At 50.1% G+C, this 18,448-nt stretch overlaps 1 protein-coding gene across 18 annotated transcripts in view; it reads left to right on the top strand.

Annotated features, from left to right (window-relative positions):
• The window catches only part of ST3GAL4 (ST3 beta-galactoside alpha-2,3-sialyltransferase 4), a 188,024-nt gene that overhangs the window by 43,206 nt on the left and 126,370 nt on the right, over positions 1 to 18,448 (top strand). For 2 of the 18 annotated variants that reach the window (XM_025201309.1, XM_025201302.1), the window contains exon 3: positions 11,659 to 11,817. The exons of 13 other annotated variants lie outside the window; for them this stretch is intronic. The gene's annotated coding sequence lies outside the window, so the exon portion shown is untranslated. Of the gene's footprint in view, positions 1 to 11,459; positions 11,518 to 11,655; positions 11,818 to 18,448 lie in introns of those variants that run through there. 3 more of the 18 variants (XM_025201305.1, XM_014518855.2, XM_025201312.1) reach the window with 3 other exon arrangements.

Genomic DNA, 18,448 nt, shown 5'->3' with positions numbered 1-18,448 from the left:
TGTTGAGACAGAAAAGGATTTTGGAGTCATCATTGATGCCACAATGAACATGGGCCAACAGTGTGGGGACGTGGTCAGGAAGGCCAACCATACCTTGTCGTGCATCCACAGATGCATCTCAAGCAGGTCCAAGGAGGTGATCCTCCCCCTCTATGCGACACTGGTCAGGTCGCAGTTGGAGTACTGCGTCCAGTTCTGGGCGCTGCACTTCAGGAGGGATGTGGACAGCATGGAGAGGGTCCAAAGGAGGGCCACCTGCATGATCGGGGTCAGCAGGGCAGGCCCTACGAGGAGAGGCTGAGGGACCTGAACCTGTTCAGCCTCCACAAGAGAAGGCTGAGAGGGGATCTAGTGGCAGTCTACAAACTAGTCAAGGGGGACCAGCAGGCATTGGGGGAGTCCCTGTTCCCCCGAGCAATCCCGGGAGTTACAAGAAACAACGGACACAAGCTAGCGGAGAGTAGTTTCAGGCTAGACATTAGGAGGCTCTACTTCACTGTCAGGGCGGCTAGGACCTGGAACCAACTTCCAAGAGAAGTGGTGCTCACTCCTACCCTGGGGGTCTTTAAAAGGAGGCTGGAAAAACACCTTGCCGGGGTCGTTTGACCCCAGTACTCTTTCCTGCCATGGCAGGGGATCGGACTGCGTGATCTCGTCAGGTCCCTTCTGACCCTACCGACTATGAAACTATGACTTCCCATCCCCGGCGCTAGATCAGGCCGGGGCTGGGGAGTTAGCCTAGCTGGGTTAATTCCCTGTCCCTGGCTGATCTAGCGAAATATCGAAGCGGAGTTGAAACAGCGTTACTGTTTTGATGAAGCAAAATGGAACAGCTGTTTCGAATCTAAATGAAATTCGATACAAAATGCTGTTCCATCCAAACTTCAAAACTCAAGGCAAAATGGAACGATGCCGTTTCACACAGCCCTATTTTCCTTGGCCACTTTTTATTTAAGAAAAATGTTTTCCACCTCAGGCTTCTCTGCATTGTTATTAAGTATAAAGGAATTAGCATTGACTATAAATAAGGCTATAGTCCCCACCTTGTTAAATCTTGATGCTTATTTGCTAGCTGTGGTTACTGTACTATGCTTTGTGCCATTGCATACCGTAACCAGGCTTTCTTCATAAGTTCTATTCAGTTGGGTTGTGCATAAATAAAGTTTTTTTTCCCCCCACCTCTGAAAGTACAAACTGTGCCAAAACCAGCACAAAGCTGCAAAAACAAGTGCCCTTTCTTCCCAGTAAACTGTTGCTAGGGTTACCATACATCCAGGTTTTCCTGAACATGTCCTCTTTTTTGGCCCCTGTCCTCATGTTTGGGTGGGTTTTTAAAATGAGAGAAAATGTCCAGGTTTTTGGTCTTTCTCTGCTCTCCTGGGCTGGCTGCTCGGGGCTGGGAGCAGTAGGCAAGGTGATTGGCTGTTGGGGGCCTTGTGCTCCCTGCACAGGCCCCAGCCAGGTAAAAAGGCACTGTGTATGTTGTGTATGTGCGCAATGTGGCTGGGGGGGCAGGGTGCTGTGGGTCAGGAGTGCAGGGCACCGGCAGGGCTGGTGGGGCAGGGGGCTGTGGGTCCACAGTGTGGGGCACCAGCAGGGCTGGGGGTTGCAGGTCGGGAGTGAGGGGCACCAGCAGCGTTGCGGGGCAGGTGGCTGCAGGTTGGGAGTGAGAGGGGGCTGGCAGGGCTGGGGAGGGCAGGGGCTTAGGAGTGAAGGGCAGAGGCAGGGCACGGGCATATCTCTGCCCGCCTCCCCCAGCCCCCACAATCATCTGCCCCTCCCCCTCACAAGTGTCCTCTTTTTTGATACTGGAAATATGGTACCCCCAAACTTGAACCAAAGTCATGAAACTGAAGTAAATATGTGCAATCTTAGTAAACAATTCAAAATGGAACTGAAATTAATATTGTTTCCTGTTCTGGTAAAGCGTTTAATGTAAATCTGCTCTAATACCAAAACAGCCTAAATATAAAGTTCATCTGAAAAAAAAAAAAAGCCAGAAATAACCGCTGCAAAAAGTAGCAGTAACTAAAATGCCACCTGAAATGTGTAAAAACACAACTAAGGCAACAACACCTCTAAAATCTGGGTTTCTTAGGTTTCTAACTTTGGGGTTCTATGTATGTTATGCTTACTCATGTGCTTTTAGCTTGTAGTAGTATCATCTGCTAGTATCAGTATATTATCATCACATACTGCTTATTACCCCTGCATAAATACTAAAGTGTTACAAGGAGCACACTCCTATCAACTTAAATCCCACATGCAAGAATCCCAGGCCCAACCTATAAAACAAAGAATTGGGTAAAAACTTTCTACAGGTTGTACAAGAAAAGGTGCAAACCAGTGTAAACAGGTGGGGTATAAATGGGTGTAACAAGGTAACCTCAAAACCGTGCCTGGCCCCCCGGGTTACCTTCTATCTGTACATTATGCTTTTCCAAAACAATAGGTAAACATCCTCTGCTATAAAAGACAAACAGGAGGGCAATGTAGGCCTTGCTGGTGTGCTGGTCAGTATATATACTGCTCACACAACGGCTTTGCTAAAGCATTGAGCAGGGTAGGCCTGACCAATGCATTAACTCCCCACATAAACAAATCTTGGCATGTGGGCCAGATGGGCTGTCCTGCCCGAACGTGGGAGGGGGAGATGGCTGTACAAGGTGTCCGAGGATGATAAGACTAGAATAGGAAAACCCAGGTCAGGATATGAAACAAGCCCCTGGTACAGGACTGTTTGAGACATTCAAGATACAGGTGGAATACAATGTGTAATTTGTTTTGCTCATTGTATAAAAGGAGAATTGGAAATCAGGGAAACTTTGTAGCAGCCTAGGGGAGCCTGTGTGGTGTTGTGCCAGCTACTTTGTCACAGGTATAAATGCCTTAACTCCTTGTCTGTTGTACTTGTTAGACCAAAACATGTTAGGGCTGTGCTTGTACACGATAAACCTGGCCAAATCTTTGCCACCAAACTGACCCTGTGATTATTTTTTAAGGCAAGATTTGTGTTGCGATGTCCTGGCTGCAACTTTTTGCTGGAATTGCAGTTTCTGAGACTTCAACACTAACAACACATCAATAACACCTTACAAGAACAACAGCAACAACACTAATAACCAGGGATCTTGATTTTCTGTTTAAAAATCCCAAATTCTCTGATTAACCCCACCCCCTCATCTCTAATTAAACCCCCCAAATCCATGTTTCTCCCTGATTACATTGAAATTACATTATATATACAAGTATCAGTTGAACACAATGTTTTATTGATAGATGTACAATTTTAAAGCAGTTTGGAAGCCTACCAGTGCCTCAGTCATAATAAAATAGATTCTAAATACCTATATATTTTGGTGCTTGATTTTTGGTTTTTTTCCTGTAAAAAAATCCGAGCTCCTCTGCCACCTTCACTCACCAGGACATGGGTCCAGCTGTGGTTCCCACCTCCACTCCCCACTGCTTTGTGGTACTGAGCAGCCTTGATATGCTGATGCCTTGCCCCTACCCCTGACCCCCAGCCCTCCCAGCCCTACCAGAGGGGGCCCCAGCTACCAGGGCCAGGGCCTGCAGCCCCCTCCCCCTGTAGCAGCACCTCACCCCCCCTGGTTTCCATGGTTGAAGCAGAGTGAAGAGCCCAGCATGCCCCCGCATGGAGAGTGGAGCCAAGTGAAGCCCATGGGGGCTGGGGGAGGATGCAGGCTGCCTGCAGTGGGGCTCAGGGCTCCCCACCCTGCTGCCCTACCCCCGGGGGCTTCCATGGCCCCATGGGCAGGACCTGGTGTGGGAGGGCGGGAAGGCTGAGTGCTGCTGCTGTGGGGAACCCTGCAGCAGCACTGCCGCCATGGCAAGGTACCTCCTGCCCACCCAGCAGCAGTGGAGGGCACAACTCCATGCCGATGCTGCTGCTTCCAGGTGGGTAGGGGGTGTGTCACCATGGTGACATGGTTGGTGCAGGGGTCCCAACAGCGGCAGCACTGAGCCTTGCTGCCCTCCTCTCCAGGTTCCATCCATGGAGGCTCCTGGGGAGAGGGCAGCAGGGCAGGGAGTGCTGAGCCCTGCCATGGGCAGCCTGCATCCTCTCTAACCCTGTGCACAAATCTGGAGGGGCAAGTGCCCCCCGTGCCCCCCTCCCTGGGAATGCACACTGGAGCCAGCTCCCCGCCCCCCGACCCCCGGATGATCCAGCCGGCCCCACGGCCATGCATTCATACCTGGGCCCCATGCACCACCCTGGCTGGGTAGTGTCCTCAGCCCCAGCCTCCAACCATGTCCCACTCCCTCCCTCACTGTGGAGGCCTCAGTTCTCCCTCCCCACTCCCCCATGCCCACTCCTTTCACCAAGACTTACCTGCGGGCAGCTGGGGGAACTGCTGTCCACCATGCCTGGCTGTATTCTTGGTCACATGCATGTGTGTGTGCACATACACTTGGTGCCCCCTGTGTCCTGCTCCCCCAGCCCTAAGCAGCTCCTTGTAGACTGGAACTCTTTCAGCCGGCAAGGCAAAACCTGTGGTTTTCCATGTTTTTCTCCTTTAAAAGAGAAAATCTGTGTTTTTCCTCAGTGAAGGGAAAACCTGGATCTCCGGCAATAATATGACTACAGCGCTGTCCTCTGCCTGCCTAGTTTATAAAGCCCTTCGGAATCTTTTCGGTTACTGAAAAAGGTTACTCTGTAACCAGTTCCCCTGGTGCTTTTTGGGAGAGGGTTACACACAGTAATCCCTTGTGCAAACCACCAGTGGGATAAGGATGTTGATAAGAAATCAGAAAGGTCTTTCCATCTGTACTGTCCCCCTCATTTAGTGCTTGGGCTCTGGCTCAGCAAGGAGGACTACTGCTCATCTCCACTGAGGTTTGGGGTTCAGGCATGTAGGAGGCACTATAGTATGGCTCTGCAAAAGGCTCCATCATGGCTTTCCTGTTTGTTGTGTCTCCAGATTGGATGTGCTCATTCCTCAGTCAGTGGTGCAATGCTCCAGTTTTCTTCTGTTAACTGGCAATTCTAGTGCAGCCCTCATCTCCTTCAGGAGGCCTTTGGGGGTGCAGCAGGTTTGAGCTTCCTTAATAGAGTGCAAGTGGAACAGGACTCCAGTTCCTGCTTACTAGTCTGCAGCAGATCTGCAAATGAGAAGTGCCACCACTCTTCAGAGGTGTAGGCTGTTGCTGTGTTGGTCTAAGGACATAGGCAGACAAGGTTCTTTGGGTGAATCTGATATCTTTTATTAGACCAACTTAAATAGTTGGAAAAAAAATTCTTAGCAAGCTTTCAGGTTTAAAAGATCTGTGTCAGGCTGAGGAAGCATCTGCAGTTGCTTCTGGTTTGATTCTTATTTACACCAAAACCCCCAGCCCCCTACATCACTCTGGCTGCGTTAAAGAAGCCTTACAGTGGGTGCAAGGGTAATTTTGGCCCTCTCTTCAGGCTTTTTTAGCTGTTACAATGAAGTAGAGGGGGCATAGTTTAGAAAAGTTTTGCCAGCAAAGCTACTTCAGTGAAGGCAAAACTCTCCACATTGGAGCTCTGCTTATATCAGCAGAGGAGGGCTCACATTGCTGTAGCTTTTGTTACTTCTGTGAGTGAAATTAAGTTTGATGTCAGCCCTCAATCGGGGCTTCTGCTGATTTATACAAATGGTATTGAAAAGCACTGCTGAGAAGTAGGGCCATGAAGGACTTGTCAACTTTTGAGAAATCATAGAAAAATTGAGCTGAAATGGACTTTAAGAGGGATCCTAACTCAATCCTGTACCTGATGCAGGATTGTCCTCATCTGCACCATTGCAGACCAACATTAGCCTGACCTGCACTTGGAGACTAGGAGTGATGGCTATTTTACAGGCTCTCCTGATTAATCCTTTCTAGTGCTCCTCCCTCACCATAGTTAGAAATTCTTCCTAAAACCTAACCTAAATCTTCCTTCTTTGTGATTTATACCTATTACCTTTTGCCCTGAGCCAATGTGGCAGAGAATGATTGATTTAGAATTGAAGATTAGTATGATTGGAAAGGACCTCCAGGTCATCTAGCCAACCCCCTGCTTAATGCAGCATCGCCCCTAATTAAACCATCCCAATCAAGTATCTGTTTAACCTTTGTAACAGCCTGTTTTGTATTTGAAATATGTGTTCAAATCCCCTCTTGGTCATCTCTGAGGGCTGAGGGGTGATTCTGACTCCTGTTTCTTTAGAATAAAAAAGCCCTGCATGCTCCCTAGGCAGCTCTGAGATAAGTGACCACATTTTTTTTAAAGATCTAAATAAAGTCTTTAGGCTGGGTAGTAAGAGTTGACTGAACTCTCTTTGGTTGCTAGACAATGTTGTGTTGTACAAACATACTTTGGGTTCTTTAAAATGCACTTGCCTTCTGACTTGCCTCTTTGAGGCCTCTTTGCAAATAGAGTAAAGAACACAGCAGGCCACAGGCCGAGTTCTGCTCTCAGCAACCTTTGGAAGTGCAATAGTCTGTCTCTGCAGAGACTGTTTGGATCCATCAGTTGGGTGTTGGGGTATTTAGTTCCAAATTGGATTATTGAACCACGTGAAAGGTTTTGCAGTAAGACCTATTTCCTTCACTAAATGCATCTGAAAAGTCTTCATAAGCATGTGTGAATTAAGCTTTTCAGCAGTTTGTATGTGTGGAAGGCAAAAACTATCCCCATAGGCACTGACAGGCATGCAGTTCCCTGATGTAACTCATGGTGCTTCACAGACAGCACCATGAATTACAGCAACACACTTCCCCCCCACCCAATTCAGGGAGGTTGGGGATCAAGCTCCACTTTGGAGCCAATCCAGGAGGAGCTGTCTATCTGAGGCCTCTCTCCCCAAGCCCCACACCCCGCCTCCCAGCTGCAGTGCTGTCTGCAGGATGGGAGGAGAGAAAGGAGGGCAGGGAGCTCTGGGCTGGGGTTTGCCCAGCGTGTGCTGGAGCAGGGGAGGGTGGATTGGAGCTATTTCTTAAGCACCTCTTATTTCCTGCCCATTTACCCACCTCTCTTCCTTCATGTATATATTGATTTTAATACCACATACCAGCATAAGTGCTATTTGAGCAGATGTTGCTTTCAGTGTTACCAAGAACTGACTGGCTGTACATGTCACTTCCAGTTTGGGACAAATCTGGTGATGGTGCCAGCCTGGGAGCCCTGCAGCATGATGGCTGGAAGTGGGGAGAGGGAGGGGTTAGGTTTCAGAGGCGATATAGAGCCACAGCATGTACTACTGGCCTTCAACACATATATAACAAAGCTCTCCCTCCTACAACTCTGCCTGCTTGCCTCAATACTCCTTGATGAGGAAACTCTGGAGGCCAAAAGCCCTTTGTGTTTCTGGCAGGGTGGTACTGCCTGGGTAGTTGCAGGGCAGTTCTTTTGTCCACCCAAGTGTCCTTCCTCCATTTCCACAGCTCCTGATGGAGTCCTACCCCTGGAAATGAGAGGGGAGTTTCATTTTCATGACCTGCTAAATCCTTGGGCTCCCTGCCAAGGCTGCGCGCTGGAATGTGTACACTTGCTCAAAATTAATTGCTCCCGTGTTTCTCAACAAAAATTCAGTCTCTCCTTGTGGGAGACTTGTACTTTGTTTCCAACTTCTTTGTTTTTCAAGGAAAATCCAATGATCTTTTCCTTCTTAAATTAAAAATGTATAGGTTTTTTTTCTCTTCCTTTTCTCCCTTTTCTCCTGAGAAAAAAATGTGTGTCCAGTCCAATTAGATTCAATGCAGCTAAACTCATACAAGACAGGCTACCCAACAGCCTTCAGATGGCAGCAACATTCATCCAATCTCAAGCTGGTATGGATGGCAACATTTTAGAGGTTCAAATCTCCACCTCTTTACTCAGCCGTGGTGGGATATTGCCCGTCCTGTGGCCCCGAGGCCTGAGGTTTTTGAATCCAGTGGTCTGATTGCTGTTGTCCATGCTGTCTTTGGGGTAGAGGCTCCGCGGGTGTATAGAAATTGGTGTAGGACAGATGACTAACAGAAAAGATGAAAGCACTGACTTATGACATGGGAAGAGTTGGGTTTTATTTCGTGTTCTGCCACAGGCTTGTTTCATTACCTGCCCCAGCAACTGTGGGACATTGCTGTGCCATGGCAGTCAGAGCAGCGTAAGCATCAAAGGTTAGCAAGGCAAAATTGAGTAGAATTACATTGATCTGCAGGACCTGGGATGTGTCTGTGCTTTCTCATTCTGTCAGTGAAAAAGTACTGAAGGTTGCTCTGCTGACTAGACACGAGAGAGAGCCCCTGGCTCTTACTGATGGTTTTTCTTTTTCTCAGCTGTGTGTGGTTCCCCTAAGTCATGGGACTCCCTTGAGATCTCATCAGGCCACTGGAGATGTGTGCACCTGACTGAAATATGCTGTCAGTCCTTTTGTTCCCCAGGATGGGGAAATCCATTCCAAACCCTGCACTTACCAGTTTGATTTTGTGTGTTTTGGTTTTTGGCCTACCGATCTTCTTTTTGAGAACCAAACTTAAGAGCCTGAAGTCCTGCCAGGGACAGTTAAGCTGTTAATAAAACAGCCTTTAATTGTGGCAATTGTAAGGAGATTATCTCCCTGGACTGCATTCAGTTTGGACAGTTATGTGTCATGGTTTTACTCTGCATCTGGGTTTCCCTTCCTGGACTCCAGGCCTGTCCTTCTTTGGAGGAGCGCCTGCCCTGGGTATTGCTGGAAGCGGTTTGTGCTTTGCAGCCTGTGGCTGAGGGAGCACATACAGTATGGGCTACATTCACCACTGCAGACCCTTGAGACCGTTCTCTTTCCCACGTGCAGAGGGTGTTGGGAGACATGAGGTGCAAGGACAAGGGATGCAATCCTTGCAATGATTATTGTATTCAGAGCTGCATAAGGCAGCAGAGTGGTTTATCAAAAGAATGAGAGGTAGGGCTCTTGGGTTTGTTTCCCAGCTCTGTCACTGTGTGACCTCGCACAAATGGCATAATCCATCATGTGGTTTTTTCCCCTGTTGCAAATGGAGCTAATAGCTCCCTGACTCTGCATGGGTGTGGCACTAGAAAACCCACTAATTATTGAAGCACTTGGAGAATATTGATAGCTGCCCTGTATGTAGCTAGATGTCCCCTTGCACATCCTCTGGGTTTACAGACTCCTTGCTGGATGTGATGGATGTGACATGCTGGGTATGGTGGCTCCCAGACAGTTGGTCATGTTCTTGGGGTGAAGCTCCAGCTGGGGCTCTGTGTGGAAAGTGCCCCTCCCCAGTAGCCAGGCAGGAGATGATGTTGCTGGTAAAGATCTTAAATGGCTTCAGGCACCAGTTTGGCAGAGGTTTTGCATTCGGATGTTGCTTGTCTTTCCCGTTCCTCCTGATTGATTTGTCATAGTCCCAGCCATCGCTGCTTCCATAGGTTCTGGCTCTGAATGAGTCTGTTTGCCTATCCAGCAGCATCCCAGTCTGGGATTCTTGGAGCCAATATAGATAATACTGGTTTCAGGATGTTATGGCTCATGACATCACACAGCTGTGGATACCCAAGGCATCTGTAGCAGGTTGGGCTGGAGATGTATAAGCCCTGAGCCTGGGCCTGAGCTGGCCAGCCAGTCCAGCCTTGAGAGCCAGGAAGTGAGGGGCTCCTAGCAGCAAAGCAGTAGTACTCCTGAATAGACAGAAAGGGAGCAACTGTGCAATGCCAGGAACGAGGGAAGGTACATGAGGCAGAGAAGGGCTTGTTATATGGGCAAGTGGCCTTGGTTTTATGTTGTAACCTGGAGCAGGTTTGTGTGCCTGCCAGAGGGCACAGGTACTTGTTATTAAGTTGCCCTGGTGGTTTCACCTGGAGCCCTGCAAGGGCAGGCTCAAGACCTACTTAGGGTGCTGGTAGCTCAAGAGTGACTGAGCGTGAGAGCAGAGTCTGAGTGCCCAGGAAGCAGCTGCATATGGGACCTGAGGGTCCCGAAGCCCAGAGGTGGGCTGTGCAGGTGACCAGAGGGGCTGAGCGTGTAGAGGGGCTAAGTAGAACAAATATCAGGCGACATCCTTGAACTATAACACCTGTGAGGCTTGGGGCATGGTGCAGGGGCAGAACAAAGCTGTGCAATTAGCTCTTAAGGCTACAGGAGTCCAAGCCTATTGAGCCAGAGGGCTGAGTGGAGACTAGTGGGGTCCAGGAGAAACCTGGTGGAGATTTGTAAGAATTAAGTCCCACTCTAAAGCCTCCCTTACTCAACCTTTAATAAGAACAAGGCATGGTGGGAGGGCTACATTAGGGGTGGAGCCGGGCAGGAGCCACACAGCCACCCTTGTGGCCTGGACATACTACACCTGCTCTCTGTGCAACCAGTTCAGCTTGGGCAGCAGCACCTACCCTGCCCTTCCCTACCCTGCCCAGGTACCTCCACCTGAAGGGAGTCCCTGTAAGTGTGAGCAGGGACTTCAGGGCCTGGAGTTGCTGCTCTTGTGTGTCATGAACTGAGGAGCTCTTCTCCCTAGGGAGCGCTGGGAATGCAGTTTTTCACTCCCTTCTCTGCTGCTTCCTCCCTCCTTATCTTGCTTTCCCAGTTCAGAATGAAAACATTCCATGGCCATGCTCTCAAGGCTGGGAGCATCCTGGCGCACACACGCTGCTTGCATGTGACTGGCAATAACCATCTATCTTGCCTTTGCTGGGACTCCTGGGGGGGGTGGGGGGGTGCCTGATTCCCCTCCCCTGCCTTTCTGTGCCTGGGGTTGCTCCTCTGCAGACTCTGCCATCCTGTGGGAGCTTATAGCCTGAGCTCTGCATCTGGGAGGTTGTGTCCTGAGTCCCTTCACTGGTGTGTGCTCACAGACTGGCTTTTGGAGGGTACAGAATTTGATCTGCTCCTGCTCTGGGGTTTGCTGGAGCTGCCAACCCAGAGGGGAACTGCTTTGTATCCCATTGCCAAGCTGTGGAGCCTCCCTCTCTTCTGCCCTGCTTGGAGAGATGAGCATGCTACCCCATGTGTCAAGGCCCTGCTTAGCTGGTGAGGGAGAGGCAGGAGGGAGCAGCATGCCTGTGAGGGGAGATGGGACCCTGAGCGATGCATCCTCTTTGAATTTGCTGCTAATAATAAAAAATCAGTTGCTCCACGTTGTACCCATTTCACGTTCTTGCCCAGGGATGTCTCTCACTCGGTCCCTCCCTCCTGCTTGCTGTGCAGATGGGCTGAGAGAGCTGGGGGGAAGTTTACTCCATTAGGGCCATAGCGACTCTCTCAGTGCACACACACACACACACACACGCCTCTTTTTCCAATTCTGTGGTTTTCCCTCTGACTACAAGCTGCGCAGACTTTCGATTTTGTGTCACACATGTCACCTCTAGCTGGGGGAAGACCAGACAGAAAGCCAGGAGACACCGGCCCGCAGGGGGCGGGCTGCCTGCCCCAAAGCATCCTTGCCATCTCCTGCCTGGGGAGTGGCTTAGTCAAGCGAGTGCTTAAGGACCGGGGCATCCGGTCTGACAGCCGCTGGCTGTGAGGGAGCCTTGCTGGGAGCCAGGGGAAGACAGCACCTGTGCTGGTGGTAAGTAACCCTTTGTTTGCCCTGTTGCTTTAATGGCCGTTGGCTTGAGAATTTATCCTTGTCCCTCCCAAATTCACGGGAGATACCGGAGGGCAGCTCCACCCAGCACACACCTCCCACTGCTCCCATTCCTCCCAGTAGGAACTGCATTCCCACCTGGCTGCCTCCTCACTGGTAACTGCTGCAGGCGACCAGTGGTTCCTGGTTTCGCTGCGCGGCGGGATCAAGGCAGGCTGGCGTTCTGTGTGGTGGCGATTGAGGACCGTGAAAGCATCCCTGCTTCATCCAAACTTGGCGGAGGTACGATACAGCCGGCGAGACGGTGTTCTGGGGGGATGAGAGACTGGGGCTTCCTTCCTGGTGCTGCCACTAGCTCCCTGGGTGATGTTGGACTGCTGCATGGCCCTCCTGTTTCCTGCTGCTAAAATGAAGCCGTGCCACTGCCCTCCCTTGCAGTGGGGGTGGGAAGGCTGCTGTGGTTCCTGTCTTGCTTTGAGCTCTGTGGAAACTGCTCGCACAATGTTTAGTGTTACTTGAGCTGATGTGTGAAATGTGGGTTGGCAGTGGCAGGATGTTGTGCCTTTTGGGTGACTTCCATATTCACTCTTCATGGCTTATTTTCACCACAGAGGACAAGGTGTGTGCTGGTTGTTGATAGCAACGTGTTCTTTACATTTGCTCCGACTGAGCATGAAATAAAAGGAGGTTCCCATGTAGGACCTTGCTGTGGGGGGAAGCTTTGGCTTATGTTCATACCTGCTGTTGCCTGGGGCCACAGTGTGCTGGTTTTTTCCACTTCCCATGTCGGCAAGAAGTTTTGAAAGAAGTCAAGAAGCAGGAGCTGCAGTATTCAATTCCTAGGTGCCTTTTTGGTTTGTACAAGGGGAGTTGACACTTACTGTAATTCTAGCAACTCCCTGGGGTTTACACCGTCTGGGAATCTGGCCTCATTCTGCTGCTCAGAGACCTCTAGAAATACAAAACTTTTTCATCTGTATGTGCAGAACCTAAGGTATTGTGGTGATGCTGCTGCAATCTGCAAATATGAGCAGCTTCAGTTTCTCAGCTCTTCCAGGGAGGTTTGTATTATCTCTGTTTTTGCAAATGAAGAAGGTAAACTGAGGTACGGTGACAGGGGAGGCACTGGGCCTGGAACCCAGGGGTCCTCATTCTTGTTCTTGGGCTTTGAGTCTTCAGTCTGTGCTTCCTTTCTTAAACCATGTGAGGAATACATTGAACCAGCACTGTCCCTAATAACAATCCCCAGTTCTTAGTGCTCTTCATAAATCTCAGCATTCAAGAAAGGAAGGCAGTACTATTGTTATCAAATCAGAGGGGAATGGATGGGAGAGACAAGGATTTCTTAGGGTGTTATCTTTTTATTGGACCAGCTATGTAGTTGGGATCAGGTTGGACAAGTTTTCGAATGCAAGAAGGGAATTGAGGTATGGACTTGCGGTGACTTCCCAAGGTCGCTGGGACTCAGAATTCTCTGCTCTGTCCACTAGGTCATGGATGTGAAGCTTGAATTTTCAGAGAAATTTGGGGACAAGTGGCTTCCTTGATTTCCTTGTTGCTTATTTGCATGCATGCATCTATTTAAAAGAGCAGGAAAGTTGCAAAGTCCAGCTCTGAAAAATTAGGAAGCGCTAGCCTTTTCGTTCTCTTGGTAACTTTTTAGATCAGCCCCCTTCACATCTGCATTGTGACAGTCAATCGTGACTGTTTTCTAAAGCATGCCTGCTCATGGAGAGTGCTTGGTATTTCTTTTTATCCTCCTTTCTTTCTGTGGGACTCTGCGGTACTGACTGTGCACTGCTCAAACCCTGCTCTGAGTGCAGTCTGTTTCATCATGAGCTTTTCTTTTCGTGCCCTCCGTCTCAGTTCTTTGCAGTCTTGGCAAGATTGGCTTGTGCTTAGCTCCATTAGTCACTTGTCAGAAAACTGAGGCACAGAGACTACAATTTAAATTTTAGATGCCACTTTGCTCTAAGTGCCCCTTCTGTGAAGTCCAGCTGGAGCAGGGCTCTGCTGCTGTAGTTGCATGTACTGTAGTTCTGAGTGCTCTCAAACCAGAACTTGTGTCTTGCATTGGACCTCCAGAAAAATAAGGAATGCCCAGAGTGGTTTGCCATCTCTGAAGGTTTTGGTTTACATGAGACAGGCAGGGATAGACTCCAGTTCTCTACAGTGGCACAAGACCATTCTATGGTCCCCTGACTCATTCATTACATGCCTTCTAACTTCTGCAGTAAATGAGGCAAGGGTTTTTCAGATAGCAGTTACCTACCGCCCAGAGCAGATCTGTCCTCTGCACTGAACGAGCCAGGTATATATGGAAGAAAATGGGCAAGTGCTACACGAGATGTTTCACTGCGGAGCTGCCTAGTTAGCTCTGCAGTAAAGTCTCAGCATCTACATGCATGGCCACACTAAAGTAATAAGCATGGCTGTAGGTTAGTACTTGTAAACACAAGTACTATCTTATGGTGGCGTTTAGTGCGCACACGTTATAGTGGTGTTTAGTGCATGTGTATACGCTGGAGGGGCTGGCTAGGGCATGATGTGGGAGCTGCCTGCTGGCCAGCCCTACACCAGAGCACCCTCATGCCCCAGCCAGCCCCTCTGCAGCACATCGAGCTGGGTTGGAGCAGCCCTGGGCTGGCAGGCTGACCCCCAGGCTTCCTGCCAGTTGGGGTGGTGTGGTCCTGGCTCAAACATACTACGATTCCAGGTGCATGTGTAAATGTGGTGCCCGGGAGAAATAAACTCCAATGTGAACTACATCAGAGTTTATTCAGTTGCATTAATGGCATATGTAGATGTGCCCAGTGTGTAATTATGTAACTAAGGACTATATCTTAATGGATATGCCCAGGAGGCCTGAATTAAAATTACACAAACTGTTGCTGTTCCCTGCCTTTTTAATGATTGATTGTGCAACAGTTTAGTCTAGCTCTTGGTTTTGGCTAGAATACAAATATGTAGATTGCTTTAAAGCAGATTATAAATGAGCTGTGCCAGCTCTCCTCACCTTCTTGATATCACTAGCAGTGTGAGCAGCTGCCATGAATTGAGAAGGCAGGAAGGGGTTGACTTGTGAGAGGCAGCCTAGGTGAGGCCAAGAATCTGTCCTGAGGTAGCAGAAGCCACAGGGAACATGAGGGGTGGGGAGGAAGTGGCATCTTAACATCTGTTTTCTTGGAGCTGAAGGAGTCAAGGTGGTATGGGTGCCAAGTAGACTGGAACAGAGAAGTATGCTGAGATGTGATCTGTTGGTTGCAGTATTACCATGGACCTCAAGAAACCTGGGTTGCGTGTGTCTGACATCAAGTGACCTGAGGGAAGTTACTTAGTCTCGCTGTGCCTATGTTCCTTGCCTGTAAAATGGCAGTAATAGCTGTGCCAAGCCTCCAGACAGCTGGCATGTATCAGGACATCAAAGGATGTGAGGGATTGATGATAGAAATGGGAGGTTCAGGGAAGTCTAGAAGGAAAGATCTAGGGTCTGCCTTATCCTAGTGAACTGGAATTGAGAGCAAGATATCAAGGGGGTACTGGAGGGGAGTGGACCAGGAGGGAAGGAACTGATTTGAGAGTCCTTGGACCTGTCTCAATGGTGGAGGCCATGGCCAGCTCATGTTGTATACAACCTCGGCTTGGGAACCAGGAACGTTGCTATGACTTGTGCTGCTTGTTTCTAACTGATGTAAGGGGGGAATCATGCAGCTTTTGAAATGCAGTGTTTATGCAACAGAATTGCTGTTTGTCCTTAAGGCATTGCTGGACTGCTTCCTTTGTCCAAGAGCAATTGCATTCCTGGAGTTTTAGTGTTTTTAGCTCTTAAGACCACTTCTGTTGCATTTATTAATTTAGTGATAACAGAGGCCTCAGGTGAGGCTGTTTGCATTGCTTTTGTAGTTAACAGCTGGATGTCAGAGGTACCCAAAACGGCTAATGTGTTGAAATCCACAGTTGTTCAGTGCTCAGAAGCACTAAACAGGATTCCTGTAATTTCAGTGCATTAACTACCTTCGAGACTGCCGGCTCTCACAGTCAGTCAAAAGCTATGCATGCTTCCATCCTGTGCATGACCTTGGTGAAAGCCTTATGTACTGTTTTATAATTATAATCAGGTTTAAGGCCTTCCAGTAACTGACTATAATTTAATCAAGTTATTTGGCCTTTTAGGCTTCTTACTGAATCTATTAGCAATTTGAGTGTGACCAAGTAGAGGACTGTGTACTTGGATTTGGCATATGCAGTCCTCCTCATTAATCTATGGCAGAGAATTAAAAGTTCAGAACATTTACTGATACAACTTGTATTGCAAACTTGTAAGTGCTAGTGGGTAACTTGGTTTTTCTGCTTACAATATACTTAAGTGGTTTTGGGATAGATTACTAGCTTGTCTTCTGCTGTGGAGATGGGAACATAGAGTATCAGAAGTGCAGTGAGTGACTTCTCAGGTAACTTGGTGAGACAGTTGACAGTATGACCCAGTTTTCATTCTCAGGCCCGAGGTCAATTAGGCAGATGTGTAACAAGCAGTTTCTTTGGCCTGGACTGCAGGCAGCAGCCCCCATTCCTGTCTCACCTCAGAACTGGTGCCCAGTTGCTGTCCAGGTTGCCCACCCTTAGTTATGCTACTGCTATTAGACTATGAACCCTTAAGCAACCTTTTCCCTTATGGGCAGATAGTCTCATAACTACCTACTAGAGGGTTTCCTACATCTTATTCTGAAGTGTCTGGTACTGGCTCTTTTTGCAGACAGGGGACTGGACTCGCTGAACTGTGAGTGTAACTGTCTGATGGCTCCTGTGCTCCAAGCTGGGGAAACCACTTATGCCAAATGATAGTGATGATGATAGTTCTCCCATTCTAGTTCCAGCCATGTTGGGCATGTCATGTTTTCCCTGTAAGTTGTTTTGTTGTTTGTAGAGTTGCACCCACACGTCGGTGCCATATTGTATTGGCTGCACGGCTGGGACAAGGTGGCTTTTTTTGGCCAGTGTAGCCGATTAACACACGAATAAATAAAATATGCCTTCTGGCTGGGGCCTCCTGGACTCTGCGTGCACGTGCACAGCTGCAGCCCACATGCGGCCAGGAGCACAGCTGGGCAGTGTGGAGAGCAGCACCCTGCAGGTAAGTCTGTGAAGAGAAAGGGATATGGGAGAGGGAAGGATCATGACGAGGGGCAGATCAAGCCCCCATGGTGAGGGAGGGGCTGGGGGTGCTGCCCAGCCAGGGTAGTGAGTGGGACAGAGCTATGGGTGGCTTGTTCAGGGGGTGTGGGAAGGGGGAGGAGGGGTGGCTCCCTACCACTGTGTATCCCTGGGAGAGGCATGGGGCAAGGGTGGAGGCATGCTGCCCACTGTTGGCTTGGGGCTTTTTGCCCTGTTGCCTTTGCCCCAGGAGCTGCGCGCTGGTCATGCATCTCCTGCCTGTCTAGCAGCAGTGCTGGTGGCGAGTTTTGCCTCCCACAGCACATGGCTCCTGGGGCAAAGGCAGCAGGGCAGAAAGGCCAGAAACCTTAGCGGGCAGCCCACCTCTGCCCTCGCCCCTCTCCTAAAAGTGGCCCCACACTTAATGGCGGTGGTGGCAGCACTTGAACTAAAGCTCATTTGACAAGCTTTAGTTCAAGCACCCCTGCCACCATTTCTAAGAGCAGGAGTGCTGATGCCCTGGATGAGCCGCCATCCATAGCTCTGTCCTGCTCCACACCCCAGCCCTGGGTCCCATTTACTGCCCTGACCCACTCCCTCCTTCACCATGAGGGCCTTGATCTGCCCCATCCCCTCCACAGACTTATCTGCAGGGAGCTGCTCTCTACTTTGCCCAGCTGCATTCCTGTAAAGCGGTTATTGAATTGGTATCGGCCGATATGCCTGGTGAATAATCAGCTATCAGTTTCAGCCAAGAAAATCTTTATGGGTGCACCCCTAGTTCTGTGCGAGGGGAAGGATGATCCAAGAAAAACAGCCCTGCCGGGCCCATCAGCTTCCGCCCAGTGCACGGAGCTCTGGCTGCAGCCCCCAGGCACCTTCCACCCAGATGCCTTCTGAGACATCCAACAGCTGGAGATGAAGCTCCACGCACTGGGCAGAAGCCATGTGGCTGAAGCTTCCCACACCCACCACCAAGAGCAGCAGGCATGGCAGCACCGGCTGGAGGTGAAGGGGGGCAAAACAAGATTGCCCCCCCCCAGCCCTGGCCAGCCTACAGCTGGTTGTGCGCCTGCAGCCCTGGGTGCTGCACAAGACTGGGCACGGTGCTGGCTACCAGGCTTGGGGCCTGCTGTTGCCTAGAAGCTGGCCCAGCAGGCCTGCTCCTCAACCAGCCCCTGCCCTTGCTGCCGGGCCAGGTTGTCATGAAGCCCCAGCAGGCTGGGAAGGGCCCTGCCCCGACAGGCCGAGTAATGCCAACTGTCTTAACCATTGTGAGACTCAGGATTTCAAAGTCAACATAACTCCAACTCCCAATCTCCCAATCCAACCCTCAGATCTCTGGATTTTCCCAGATGGTAAGTAGAGGGAAAGGGGTGTGTGTGGGGGGAGATCGAGGCCCCCACGGTGAGGGAGGGAGCGGGGCAGGGGTGAATGTGGACCCGGGGCTGGGGTGGGTCATCCAGAGGCACAAGGGGGGTGCGGCTGCCCACAGAGCAGTGTACATGTACAGGGGAAGACATGGGGGCACATGCCTCCTGTGGGGCGGAGGGGGTGGCTTGCTGCAAGCTGGGGCTATGTGCCCTGCTGCCTTGCCCAAAGAGCTCGGCAGTGTGTCCCTGGTGTGCTTCCTGCCGCTGGGCAGGCAGGGGATGTGCCGCATGGCCAGTGCACCCCATGTCCTCTGCCCGCTCAGTGGGCAGCAATGGCATCACTCCTGCCCCACTCCCTCCGTCGCCGGCCTCAGTCTTCCCGCCCCCCC

Source organism: Alligator sinensis, unplaced genomic scaffold (assembly GCF_000455745.1).
Source record: "Alligator sinensis unplaced genomic scaffold, ASM45574v1 scaffold760_1, whole genome shotgun sequence".
Classification (NCBI taxonomy): Eukaryota; Metazoa; Chordata; order Crocodylia; family Alligatoridae; genus Alligator; species Alligator sinensis.
This window is presented reverse-complemented; position numbering and strand designations above follow the sequence as displayed.